Raw genomic sequence first — 13,505 nt, 5'->3', positions numbered from 1 at the left:
ACCCCTCCCCACCCCCTGACACCACACTCGTATACAATACCATAGGAAACGAATCCTCAGACCCACAACCTAAGCTCTCTCTCTCTCTCTCTCTCTCTCTCTCTCATACGCAACACCTTTAAAACTCTCTCCCAACCCCTCTCTCTCTCTCTTTCTCTCTAGCCATCTTATACGTCCCCCCCCCCCTCTCTCTCTCTCTCTCTGTGCTCTCCAGACCGATCAGGCAAAGTCGAGAAGAAGTTTCCTCCAGTTAATACACTGTAAACCAAACCCGAGACTTTGGAGAGGCTCCCAAGAAAGGTATAAACATACATCTCAGCGAGGGCAACTCTCTCCTCCATGAACTCAAAACCCCCAAGTCGCGGCCTGAGAGACTCTGAAGAGGCCAATATGTCAAAATGCCAGACCCCCCCCCCCCCCCCCCCCTCCTCCTTCCCTCCTTCCCTACTTCTCCTTTCGACCCTCCCCCCTCGCCCCCGCCCCACCCACCACCCTACCCCTCCTCCCTTCTCGACCCTCTAACCTCTTATCCCTACCGCCTCTCCAATACACATCCTCTCCCCTCTCCAACTCTCACTGTCAGGGCTCAAGTATAGTACGGGTGATGGAGAGAGAGAGAGAGAGAGAGCGACAGACGTCGAGTGCTGGGGAGGGAATTGATTGTATTGTGTTTCCGTAACCGTTACCCAGTCCAAAGTTACTGAAGCTACTAGTTTTACTCGCAGTGGGTTCCTGGGACTGGCAAACTCGCCAAGCTTTGGTTACAAGTACCGAAAAATTTTTTCTGAGTGTTTAGACAACCGAACGAAAGGTGTTTAATTAACAGGACAAGCGAAAGCGTCTTGACGTGACCGGGCGGAGGACAGAGCGTGGATCTGTCGGTCAGGAGGAAGTGGGTTGACCGGTCAGCAGACTGAGTGTTTATCTAACAGGAGAAAAAAATGTTTATTCGACCCCGGAGAAAGGATCGACTGTCAGCGGAGAAAAACTGTGTGTTCGGAAATTATAATCGTCATGATCCAAGCACGTATGTCATGTGACGATGAGAGGGATTATAAAAGTCGAGAGAGAAAAAGGAAATATTTGGGTTAGAGGATATCTAATTTTGAATATGGGATTAGCCATCATAATGGTTTTGTGATTGATTAACAAAGCTTATGCATGCTCGATAGATTAATCTATTCGCCCTAGCTTCGGGCCCTTTTCGTGACGGTAGATTCTGAGAGATTTTACTTTTGCCAAAAGAATGATCAGCACGCTCGATTGACACCTAAGTGTGTGCGTTCTGTCTTCCCACTCACAGAAAATAATCCACGCCAATCCACGGGGAAGCTTGTTTCCTTGTGGGCGTACATGGGCCCGTGTGTGTGCTTTTCCCTTGATGGAAAATAACCCACTGGTTCGAAACTGGGATGACCCTGACGTGTTCAAAGGCGAAAACAAGCATTTCATGTTTCCACTGAGAGAGAGAGAGAGAGAGAGGGAGAGAGAGAGAGAGAGAGAGAGAGAATAGGGGGAGAGACAGTGACAGAAACAGAGAAAGAGGAGAGGAAAGGAGAGGCAGACAGAGATAAAGGCAAAGGCAGAGAGACATAGAAAGACGCAAACAGACAGCGAGTGAGAGACAAAGACCGACAAAGCCAGAGAGACAGAGAGAAAGAGAGACAGATAGACAAACACACACACACACACACACACACACACACACACACACACAGAGAGAGAGAGAGAGAGAGAGAGAGAGAGAGAGAGAGAGAGAGAGAGAAACACCGAGAGACAGAAAGAAGGCGAAGTTGGGATAAGCCAGGTGCGAGACGCTGAGATCCCGAAAGTCAACATTCCTTTGTGGAACCCCTCTCCCTACTCACCGTTCTCAGTGTGGATCAGAAACACACACACACACACACACACACACACACACGCACACACACCCACACACACACACACACACACCACACACACACACACACACACACACACACACACACAACCCCTGCTCTGTCTATACCCCCACGGTAAGAGGTTTGAACTCAGTCCCCTCGGCCCCACAACTGACTATCAGAGTGTTGACTAAAGTAATTCACCACACTCGTTTCGCGCTGGACAAGAGCTGCCCGGTTGTCACGCAAAGGAAGACTGAAGTGTGATACAATACAATACAATACAATACAATACAATACAATTCAACAGTGCAATTCAGTACGGCACAGCGCAACGCACTGCAAAGCAACACAAAACAGTACCATATATCGCACTACACTGCACTAACTTGAAAATACACTACACAATACTACACTTCATTACGCTACACTACAATATGCTACACTACACGACACTACACTACACTACTCTACACTGCACTACACTACACAACAATTACACTGCAACACAATAAATCACAGTTGAGAAAGAGACAGGGAGAGACAGAGATAGAGACAGAGACAGACAGAGACAGAGAGAGAGAGATGACATATAAAAAGCCATTTTCATCTTTTACTATCAGTGGTGATATTCAATTCCGTTACTTCTTTTTTTTTTCTTTTCCTTTTTTTTCGAACAACGGAAGTAAAAAAAAAAAAAGAAAAAAGCAAAAAAAAAGCATGGTTCTAACGTGGTTCTATACTTGCTACAGGCATCTACGGACATTTCATGCACGTACAAAAGACTATCATTATATATATATATAGCGAGAGAGAGAGAGAATGAGAGAGAGTGAGATACAGTCCGTATCTCATTTTGTTTGAAAGGCATCGCAACATCAGTTTCAGTTTCAGTTTCAGTTTCTCAAGGAGGCGTCACTGCGTTCGGACAAATCCATACACGCTACACCACATCTGTTGAGCAGATGCCTGACCAGCAGCATAACCCAACGCGCTTAGTCAGGCCTTGAGTGCATGCTTACATATTTGTGTACCTATGAAAGTGGATTTCATTTTACGTAATTTCGCCAGAGGACAACACTCTCGTTGCCATGGGTTCTTTTTCAGTGCGCCAAGTGCGTGCTGCACACGGGACCTCGGTTTATCGTCTCATCCGAAAGACTAGACGCTCAGTTTGATTTTCCAGTCAAACTTAGGAGAAAGGGCGAGAGCGGGATTCGAACCCACACCCTCACGGACTCTCTGTATTGGCAGCTGAGCGTCTTAACCATTCTGCCACCTTCCTCCTGCCTCCTCGCAACATCAACACACACCAAATCAACATTGTTTCACAAAACACAAAGACCGAGCGGTCATCCCGCAACAGAAATCCAACGTCCTGTCACACAACACTGACATGACCCACCTGAACAAACTTCAGAAAGTACAGAAGAAAGGGGAAAAAAAGTCGGAAAATAATACAGTCAATAGACAGAGGGACACACACACACACACACACACACACACACACACACACACACACACACACACACACACACACACACAATTGTATGAATCAAGTCAAAAGGATGGACTTCATCTGCCTTGGAAAGACAATGGATAGTGCCTGCTCGTTTTCGTATCATGGAAGTTAAACTGTGTCTTAGGGTGAACAAATAAATAAATAAATGAACGAACCAACGAATGAACGATCGACCGAACGAATAAATCATTAAATAACTAAATAAATGAATAAATAAACAAACAAATAAATAAATGGATGAATAAACAAATAAATAGGTGAAATAGATAAATAGATAAAGAAATAAATCTATTGATAGACAAATAAATAAATAAATAAATAAATAAACAAACCAAAATAACATGCAGCGGGCACACTTCTTTCACACTCACAAGGGACAAACAGAGAAACAGGAAATGACAACAAGCCAGGAGGTCACTATAGAATCTTCGTGAGGCAATCTGGAACCAAAGACGTTTGGGATTGGGCCTAACATGAGCACTTTTTTTTTCTTTCTTTTTTTATGGACCCTCTCTGGAATGAAATCATTTCCTATCAGTGTGTGTGGAATATCATTTGCAGCCAAGAGACTTTTTTTTTTTCTTCTTTCTACTTCGTTCGCCCTCTTGCGGATTTCCATGAAGAAGCCGTGTTTTCTGAAAACATGGCCATCCATTCTCTCCCTTTTCTCTGTTTACCCAGTTCTGCTATCGCTTCTTGAAACGATCGTTTTCCTGGGAGATTCGATCGTTGGCGTGCGCGCTGTGTGTGTGTGTGTGTGTGTGTGTGTGTGTGTGTGTGTGTGTGCGTGCGTGCGTGCGTGAGAGAGTCCATGTGCATGTGAGTGTACATGTGTGTGTGTGTATATTTATATATGTATGTGATTATGTGTGCGCATGTGTTCGCATGCTCTGTGTGTGTATGTGAGCGCGCATGTGTGTGTGTGTGTGTGTGTGTGTGTGTGTGTGCGAGCGAGCGTGCGTGCGTATGTGCACGCGCCTGTTCGTGGATGAGGTGTGTGTGTGTGTATGCGTCAGGCAATGTGATTTCTTATCAATTGTGGAAGCGATTTCTTTTTATAATAACCTAAATCACACTTACCGCAGACACGTACACAACACAGGGAATATCAGTTTAAATGGCAAACGTATGCATCACGTAGATCTCTGCATGCTTTTTATCTTATAAGCAAAAAGCTACCGTTTTCTTTATTTCTTAACAAGGGACAAGCCCAAATCTTTGTTGGGGAGTGAACAAACTTTCTACTGGAAGTTCAAATCAAATATTTCGATGCAGGTGTATGACGAGAGTGAAATCACGACACAACAATCGCCGAAGATGCACAAAAGAAACAGGACAAAAAAAAAAACAAAAATCAAAAGCAAAACATCATGTGTTCTTTTGTCCATATCTGCGTTCAAGTCATTGGTGGAACTGACATGCTTTTTTTTTTCTTTTTTTTTTTTTTACTTTCTTTGTTGTTTGTTTTTTGTTTTTTTTTTCTTTTTTTCTTCTTTTTTTCAAATCATCGGTTCTACCGGAAGCCACCTGCCCCTAACATTCCCCCACCTCTCCCCATACCCCAACTTCCGCTCTCCTCTACCGGGGGGAAAAAAAAAAAAAAAAAAAAAAAAAAAAAAAAAAAAAATGTGCGTTATCTGTGATCTGTATCGGTGATCAGTCAGGATTCTTTCTGTGTCTTTTTTTTTTTTCTTTCTTCTTCTTCTTTCTCTCTGTTGGATGTGTGCATTTGCCATCTGTTGGCAGCAGCAGTGGTGGTGGTGGTGTTATCGGTCTCTTCATGCGAGGGTTGCCCTGTTTTTTCTGTTTCTTTTTTCTTTTCTTTTTCTTCCTTTTTCCTCTCTTTTTCTCTGTTCTTTTTTCTTTTATTTCATTCTGGTTTTTGCCCTCTTTTTTTTCTTTAAGGATGACTTGCATGAGAGAGAGAGGTGGTGGGAGGTGGGGAGAGAGAGAGAGAGAGAGAGAGAGAGAGAGAGAGAGAGAGAGAGAGTGGGAGTAGGAAGGATGGAAGAAGCGAAGGACAGAGAGATAGGAGGGATGATGAGAAAGAATGAGACCGCAATTCTCTCTCTCTCTCTCTCTCTCTCTCTCTCTCTCTCTCTCTCTGGGTGGCCTGTTGCTATCATTTTTCTTCGAAGAAGGAACTTTTGTTTTATTTCATCATATTCTTTCATCATTCCATTCGTTTATCATAATGGTTTGTTATAAAATGAAAGTATGTTGATGCATTCACCTGTATCATAAGGACCTCATGGCCAATGACATTAAAATGTCAAAGCGTCTCTCTCTCTCTCTCTGTTTCTCTACCTCTCTGTCTCTGTCTCTGTCTCTTTCCCCTCCGTGTCAAGAATGAAAGAATCAACCACATCAATTCGTCAACCAAATAAAGAATGATAGAAAATGTAAGGAAGTAAATGAAACCGATGGAACAGCAGCAACTGAAATAAGGAAATAAGAACTGAGAAAGGGGTGAACAAAACAACAAGTAAAGTCGGAGCCAAAATGGATATAAACACCATGATAAAAGTCAACACGAGCCAGTGCCCTATAACTCTCTTTGTTGTTTGTTGTTTTTGTTTTTGTGTTGTTTGTTGTTGTTGTTGTTGTTGTTGCTGCTGCTGTTGTTGTTGTTTTTAGTAGGACAACTACTGAACAGATTTACACAAAAAATGCGAGCCTCTAGTGGACAAAAAAAAAACCCCACCGCAAACTAAATATCTAAAAAGAATTCAAATGCTGTCTGCCAGCTATGAGTCATCACAAACGACGCTCTACGTAGATCATTTTTGTGCACATCGTTTGTTACCCACTGAACAAAAAAAGAAGAAGAAGAAAAAAGTTCCCGACTTTAAAACGAGCCTCGTGAGAGACGTCGGCAACGCCAATGGCCAACGATTAGTTTATGCGGGTTTTTTTGTTGTTTTTTTTTTCTGCCCACTTCTGAATACAATATCCCAAGTTGGTGTTAAAGGGCCCAGATTATACGGTAACCAAGAGGGAAAACCCGGCCCCCCAAAACACCAGGACTGTATGGTTATTTTATGGTAATGCCGACGCAAAGGGCATTGTTTATTTTCAAAATATGTATATCTGACTGGACAGAAAATGTGGTCAGGAGCTGAAGGGAGTGAAGGGAGCGGGTGTGTGTGTGTGTGGGGGGGGGGGGGGGATGGTGTGGGGAGGCTGGGGGGAGAGGGAGGCAGGTGAGGAAAGGAGAGATAAAGTCAAGGACAGAGAGTGAGGAGAGAGAGAGAGGGTGTGTGTGTGTGTGTGTGTGTGTGTGTGTGTGTGTGTGTGTGTGTGTTAGGGAGAGTGGGGGAGGGATGGAGGCAGGGAGAGAGAGAGAGAGAGAGAGAGAGAGAGAGACAGGAGCTGACAGACACTCAGACGCACTGACAGACAGACACACTGACAGACAGATAGACAGATAGAAATAAAGGAGGGAAGGGATGGCAAAGGCATACAAAGCGCGCGAGAAAAAAACAACAACCAGATACAGAAAGAGGGGGGTGAGAGAGAGACAGAGACAGACAGATAGACAGCGACAGAGAGAGACACAGAGAGAGAGAGACAGGGAGACAGGGTGACAACGAGACACAGAACGGAGTGTTAAACCAAATTAATTGTGTGTGGGCATGTGAATGTGTGTGTGTGTGTGTGTGTGTGTGTGTGTGTGTGTGTGTGTGTGCGTGCATGTGCGTGCATGTACATGCATGCGTAAGTGTGTATGGATATGTTTGCGCGTCAGTAGCAGGCGCACGTACTGATGATGTAGCGTGCGTGCGTGTTAAGTGTAGAGCGCACGTAATGTGCTGCCCTCAAAACAAAAAATAAAGAAAGAAGAAGGAAAAAAAAAAAAAAAAGTTCAAACGAAGGTCAACAAGCGCAACAGCAGCAGCAGCAGCAGCAGTGCGAGGTGATGAAGTGTGACTGGCTGCATACACCGCTGTTCACCAGTTTTGTCTGGCACTTCCCCCCCCCCAACCCCCACCCCACCCGACTCCCTCCCCCTCCCTCTACTCTACTCTACGCTACTCTACCCTACCCCTTCTGACATTTCACATCGCGTCATTCCCTCACCCCTTCTCATGTCTGGAATGTCAGAATGGGTTCAAACAGCTCACAAACAAACAAACAAACGAACGAACGAACGAATGGGCGGTCTGGCATCCAGCATGTATTGCAGCAGCAGCAGCATCATAGTAGCAGTGCATGCTATGCTATGTTATGCTGTGCTATGCTATGCTATGCTAACTATGCACCAGAGAGAGACCGTCGCTGATTCGTTTCGAACGAATGGGTTTTTACGTGCACACGACTTCTAGCTTCTTTTTTTTTTTTTTTTTTTTTTTTTTGAGACATTGAAGCATAATGATGAAGTTAACGCCGACTCTGGATTTGTTGTTGCTGTTGTTGTTGATATTATTATTACTATTATTATTATTATTATCATTATTATTATTATTATTATTATTATTATTCTCCTTCTTCTTAGAGGGTATTTCTTAGTGAATAAGTAATTACACGAATCACTCAATCAACCAATCAGTCCATAAATCGATGAAATAAAGCTACAAGAACAGCCACAACACGATGATATCGAAGTCTGAGGGGTTTGGGGGTGGATGGAGTGGTGGGTGGCTGGCGGCGTGAGAGGTGGGCGGAGGGTCCACCTACTTAGTCTGGCAGACTAAAATATAAGTGGGTGGATGGGTGTGGGATGATAGGGGTGGAAGGGCGGAAAGAGCTGTTCTGAGGATCTGCCGATACAGATAAGGACAAGAACAGCAACGACCATCGATGGTTGAGAGAGAGAGAGAGAGGGGGGGACAGAGAGAGAGAGGGGGTGGGGGGAGGACAGAGAGAGAGAAAAGGGGGGACAGAGAGAGAGAGAGAGAGAGAGAGACTGACAGAGAGAGAGAGAGAGAGAGAGAGAGAGAGAGAATGGTGCAATCATGGTATCTGCTTGACCACGCACTGCAAGCCAAAGAGGGAGGGGGGTTCACACACGAAGCGATTTGGTTTCGTCAGTCTGTCATCTCTCTCTCTCTCTCTCTCTCTCTCTCTCTCTCTTACCCTACCTCCCTCGGTCGCTCTCTCGTTCCCTCTCTGTCTGTCTGTCTGTCTGGTCGTCCATCTGTCCGTCGAAGCCTTCCTCTCTCTCTCTGTTGTTCTCCTTTCATCCATCTCTTCCCACCCCACTCTTCCTTCCTTTCCACCTACCCACCTCCAAACCAATCGGTCTGCCTAATTGCCTTTTTGTACGTTTCTTGTCTATGTATGTATGTATGTATGTCTGTCTCTCTCTCTCCAAACTTCCTCCTTCAAACTCCCTCTCTTCTCGTCTCTCTTCCTCTCTCCACTTGCCCCTCCACCCCTCTCTCTATCTCTCTCTCCTTCCCTCTGTTCCTATCCCCTTCTCTCTCCCTCTCCTCTCCCTCACTCTGTTTCTATCCCCCTTCTCTCTCTCTCTCTCTCTCTCTCCTCTCCTTCCCTCTGTTCCTACCCCCCTTCTCTCTCTCTCTCTCTCCTTCACTCTGTTCCTATCCCCCCCCCTCTCTCTCTCTCTCTCTCTCTCTCTCTCTCCTCTCCTTCACTCTGTTCCTATCCCCCTCTCTTCTCTCTCTCCTTCACTCTGTTCCTATCCCCCTTCTCTCTCTCTCTCTCTCCCTCTCTCTCCTCTCCTTCACTCTGTTCCTATCCCCCTCTTCTCCCTCTCCCCCCCTCTCTCTCTCTCTCTCCTCTCCTTCACTCTGTTCCTATCCCCCTCCTCTCCCCCCCCCCCTCTCTCTCTCTTTCTCTCTCTCTCTCCTTCTCTCAATCCCTGCCTCCTGCAAGATTGCCCCAATCGCCGTCACAATTTCCTGTATTACCGTATTTTGCTGGCTGTATCGTATTTTGCATCATCATAGTGTTTGTCTCCAATGACTTCGCGTGCATATTCCTAATACGGCTGAATTTTGACGTACGTACGTGTGTGTGTGTGTGTGTGTGTGTGTGTGTGTGTGTGTGTGTGTGACCGTCTCTCTCTCTCTCTGCTGTGTGAAATTATGGGTAATGATAAATAATACAGGAGATCCAGCCTGCTGCTCCAATCATACGCCTAGGATCGCTACCTGAGCATTATTTCCCGAATCATTACTTGTACGGTGAAAATATCCGTCTATGCTGCGGCTTGTGATGGTAGGTAGGTACTGGCCGTTTCTATATACCTCTATCCAAACGTGTATTTTTCGGCAGTATGAAATCGTCGTGCAACTGGGAGAAGAAGAAAAAAAAGGAGAGCTCCCATCCCCACTCCCTATTATTATCATTATTATTGATATTTGAATGATTTGACGAAGGAAAAACAAATGAATGAGGAAATGGGTCAACGAAGAACTCAAAAGAAGTGGAAATCAATCAATCAATCATCCAGTCAACCAATGATATATAATGTATCAAACAACTGATCGACTGACTTGTAATTCCTTGTTACTGTTTTCCGGCTAAAGCTTAGTAAAAGCAGTCAGTTTGCACCCTTCTTGTAAAAATTGAGAATACCTCATCCAATCCAATTTAAATATATGGAATCTCTCATTTTTACGATCATTTCTATTTTGTTTGTTTTTATTTTCCCCTTATCTTTATTCTTAATTCCTTTTTTTTTTTTTTTAACCAGGGGGATTACTCCCCGAGTGTTTTGATTTCTGTATGAATAGTTAGTCATATTGCAATTTGGTGGGTGTCCTTTACAACAACAACAAAAATGTTATTAAAAAAAAAAACCACTATAAATCCGCAAGTCCGACCTCTCCATAATACGTGAATTCCCCAAGCTGGCCATTCAGAATCTTTCCTTCAGCGCACACACCTTACCACCAACCTCTCACTCCTTTTCCAGTCATCTTGGCATCACGTTACAATGAGGTCACAGAAAATGAATACGTCACTTATCAGTAGTGTGAGGAACAAAATACGTCACTTATCAGGCTGGGAAACACCGAAGCTGTGTGTTCATTGTTCTGCTCTATTCTGCAAGAGACTGGCAGAAGAACAAACTGGCCTTTGGCATTAAGTGGTGACTGACGCTTTGCAAGAAAACAGGGAGATTGTGAAGCTGGGTATATATATACTCAGTGAACCCCGCGTGGTGTGGTGTGGTGTGGTGTGTGGTGTGTGTGTATGTGTGTATGTATGTGTGTGTGTGTGTGGGGGGGGGTGCGTGCGTGTGTGCATGCGTGTATCCGTGTGTGTGTGTGTGTGTGTGTGTGTGTGTATCCGTGTATGTGTATCCGTGTGTGTGTGTGTGTGTCCGTGTATGTGTGTGTACGCTCTGTGTGTGTGTGTACGCTCTGTGTGTGTGTGTGTGTGTGTGTACGCTCTGTGTGTGTGTGTGTGTTTCAGTGCGTGCGCGCGCTCACAATGATCGTACCACAAATTGTGTCAAGAACATTGTATTCAGGTCGAGTGGCCACCAACTGGCGAACCATCTTCAGCTTCGTTCGTTCCACTGTCTATCTGTCTCATTGTTTCTTTGATTTTGACGTGATTAAAACACTCACACCAAGTGACTTATATGACTATGTCATTCATGTGGACTGGATAAACACGGACAGCCATCATACAGGAACCTTGATAATGGAGATGATATAAAACGATGATTCAATGGATGATGAAGCGATAACACGGTGAACGATTTAGCAACAGCGCAGTGGACGACGATATTTAGCGATGAAGCAATGGATGAAAAAGCGATAATCCACCTGACGACAACGCGATGGCATCGTGGTTGATAATAAGATACTAAAGCGATGAAAATTAAGGACGATGGCGAGATGATCAAGTGGAGGCTAAAGCGATAGGACAATGGGTGATAAAGCGATAGTGCAGTGGAAGATACAGCGATACCACAATGAGTGGTGAAGGGAAACTGTAGTAGATGATAAAGCGATAACACAGTGAGTGATGAAGCGATAACACAGTGAGTGATGAAGCGATAACACAGTGAGTGATGAAGCGATAATACAGTGAGTGATGAAACAATAACATAGTGGATGATGAAGCGATAATACAGTGGGTGATAAAGCGATAATACAGTGGATGATAGAGCGATAATACAGTAGGTGATAAAGCGATAATACATTGAGTGATAAAGCGATAACACAGCAGGTGATAAAACAATAATACAGGGGATGATAAATAATAATGTAGTAGATGACAGAGCGATCATACAGTAGGTGATAAAACAATAATACAGTGGATGATAGAGCGATAATACAGAGAGTGATAGAGCGATCATACAGTGGGTGATAAAGCGATAATACAGTGGATGATAAAGCGATAATACAGTGGGTGATAAAGCGATAATGCAGTGGATGATAAAGTGATGATACTGTAGGCGATAAAACAATAATACAGTCAGTGATAAAGCGATAATGCAGTGGATGATAAAGTGATGATACAGTGGATGATAAAGCGATAACACAATGGGTGATAAAGCGATAATAGAGTGGGTGATAAAGCGATAATGCAGTGGATGATAAAGCGATATAGGACATTAGATGATAAAGCGATAATACTGTGGATGATAAAGCGATATAGGACATTAGATGATAAAGCGATAATACTGTGGATGATAAAGCGATATAGGACATTAGATGATAAAACAATAATACAGTGAATGATAAAGCGATATAGGACATTAGATGATAAAACGATAATACAGTGGATGATAAAGCGATATAGGACATTAGATGATAAAACGATAATACAGTGAATGCTAAAGCGATATAGGACATTAGATGATAAAACGATAATTCAGTGGATGATAAAGCGATATAGGACATTAGATGATAAAACGATAATACAGTGAATGATAAAGCGACCTATAGAAACGATGACAAAAACGAGATAAATAACCGGATAATAAAGAAAGCGATAGTGCAGCGGATGATAAAACGTTCACGCAGTTGAGATAAAGCGATAACGATGTGGACGATAGAAGATGAAGGCAGAAGATGAAGATAAAGATGGAGATAAAACGGATAATAAGGCGGATCGTTGCTCTGTATGGCAGCATCAGATCGGGAATAAAATTGAATGAGCGTAAGAAATATGCAGCTAAAGAATGAAAGAACGAATGAAAGTATTAAAAAATGATTGATTGATTGATTGATGTGGATACTTCTATAGCGCCTATCCTCGGTGAGAGACCAAGCTCTAAGCGCTTTACATACACGGGGACATTTGCACCACAGGCTGCCTACCTGGGTAGAGCCGACTGACGGCTGCCACTGGGCGCTCATCATTCGTTTCCTGTGTCATTCAATCAGATTTCAGACGCACACACATACACACTCAGACATGTAAAAATGGACGATATAATGGGAGAAAGGCAGAAAGTTAAAAAAAAAAGAAAAGAAAAAGAAAAAAAGAAAAGAAAAAGAAAGACAGAAAGAAGAAAAAAAAGAAAACTAAACGCTGTCCTTTCCTGCCATTTATGTCTTTGAAAGCTGTGGTCAGATTTCCTCAAGACTTCCTGCTTGGGATCTGACGTCATTCAGGACACGTCAACTTGGCGCGTGGGCCGAATACCCCGCTTTCCACTTTCCAACACCAGAGATTGATAACCTCTTCAACAGCGAGCACAATACAGGCCTAATATTGAAGATACGAATATGGCGACAGTGAGATGAGCTGAAAGAAAAAAAAAAAAAGAACCTTCAAATTTTGTTTTCTTTCGTTGTATATTTCTGAACCCCCCTCGCCCCCCCCCCCTCTCTATCTCCCTATCTCTCCCTTTGTCGGTCTCTCTCTCTCTCTCTTTCTCTCTCTCTCTGTCTCTCTCTCCCTCTCTCTCTCTCTTTGACTCACCGTCTCGCTTTCTGTATATCTGCGAGGCCCCCCTCCCCCCCCCCCCCCCTCCCTCTCTCTCTGTTTAAATTTAAAATTGAATCTTTGCTTTGACAGTGTCAACAACAATGCAGTAAACCAAACACTAAGTTAGTTTTTCAAAAAAGAAAAAAAAAAGAAGTCGTTTCGTAACACAGAAGTACAGAACACTGTCGATAGGAATCAAAGCAAAACATACAAAATATCCACGATGCTTGAATCACATGTCA

At 43.7% G+C, this 13,505-nt stretch overlaps 1 protein-coding gene across 1 annotated transcript in view; it reads right to left on the bottom strand.

Moving 5' to 3' along the window:
* Window positions 1-13,505, bottom strand: part of LOC143298574 (extracellular matrix protein 3-like) — a 304,988-nt gene that overhangs the window by 252,046 nt on the left and 39,437 nt on the right. The window lies entirely within an intron of this gene.

The sequence above is a fragment of the Babylonia areolata genome, chromosome 24, assembly GCF_041734735.1.
Source record: "Babylonia areolata isolate BAREFJ2019XMU chromosome 24, ASM4173473v1, whole genome shotgun sequence".
In the NCBI taxonomy this organism is placed as follows: Eukaryota; Metazoa; Mollusca; class Gastropoda; order Neogastropoda; family Buccinidae; genus Babylonia; species Babylonia areolata.
Note: the sequence above shows the minus strand (reverse complement) of the source record. Positions and strands in the feature narration are given on the sequence as shown.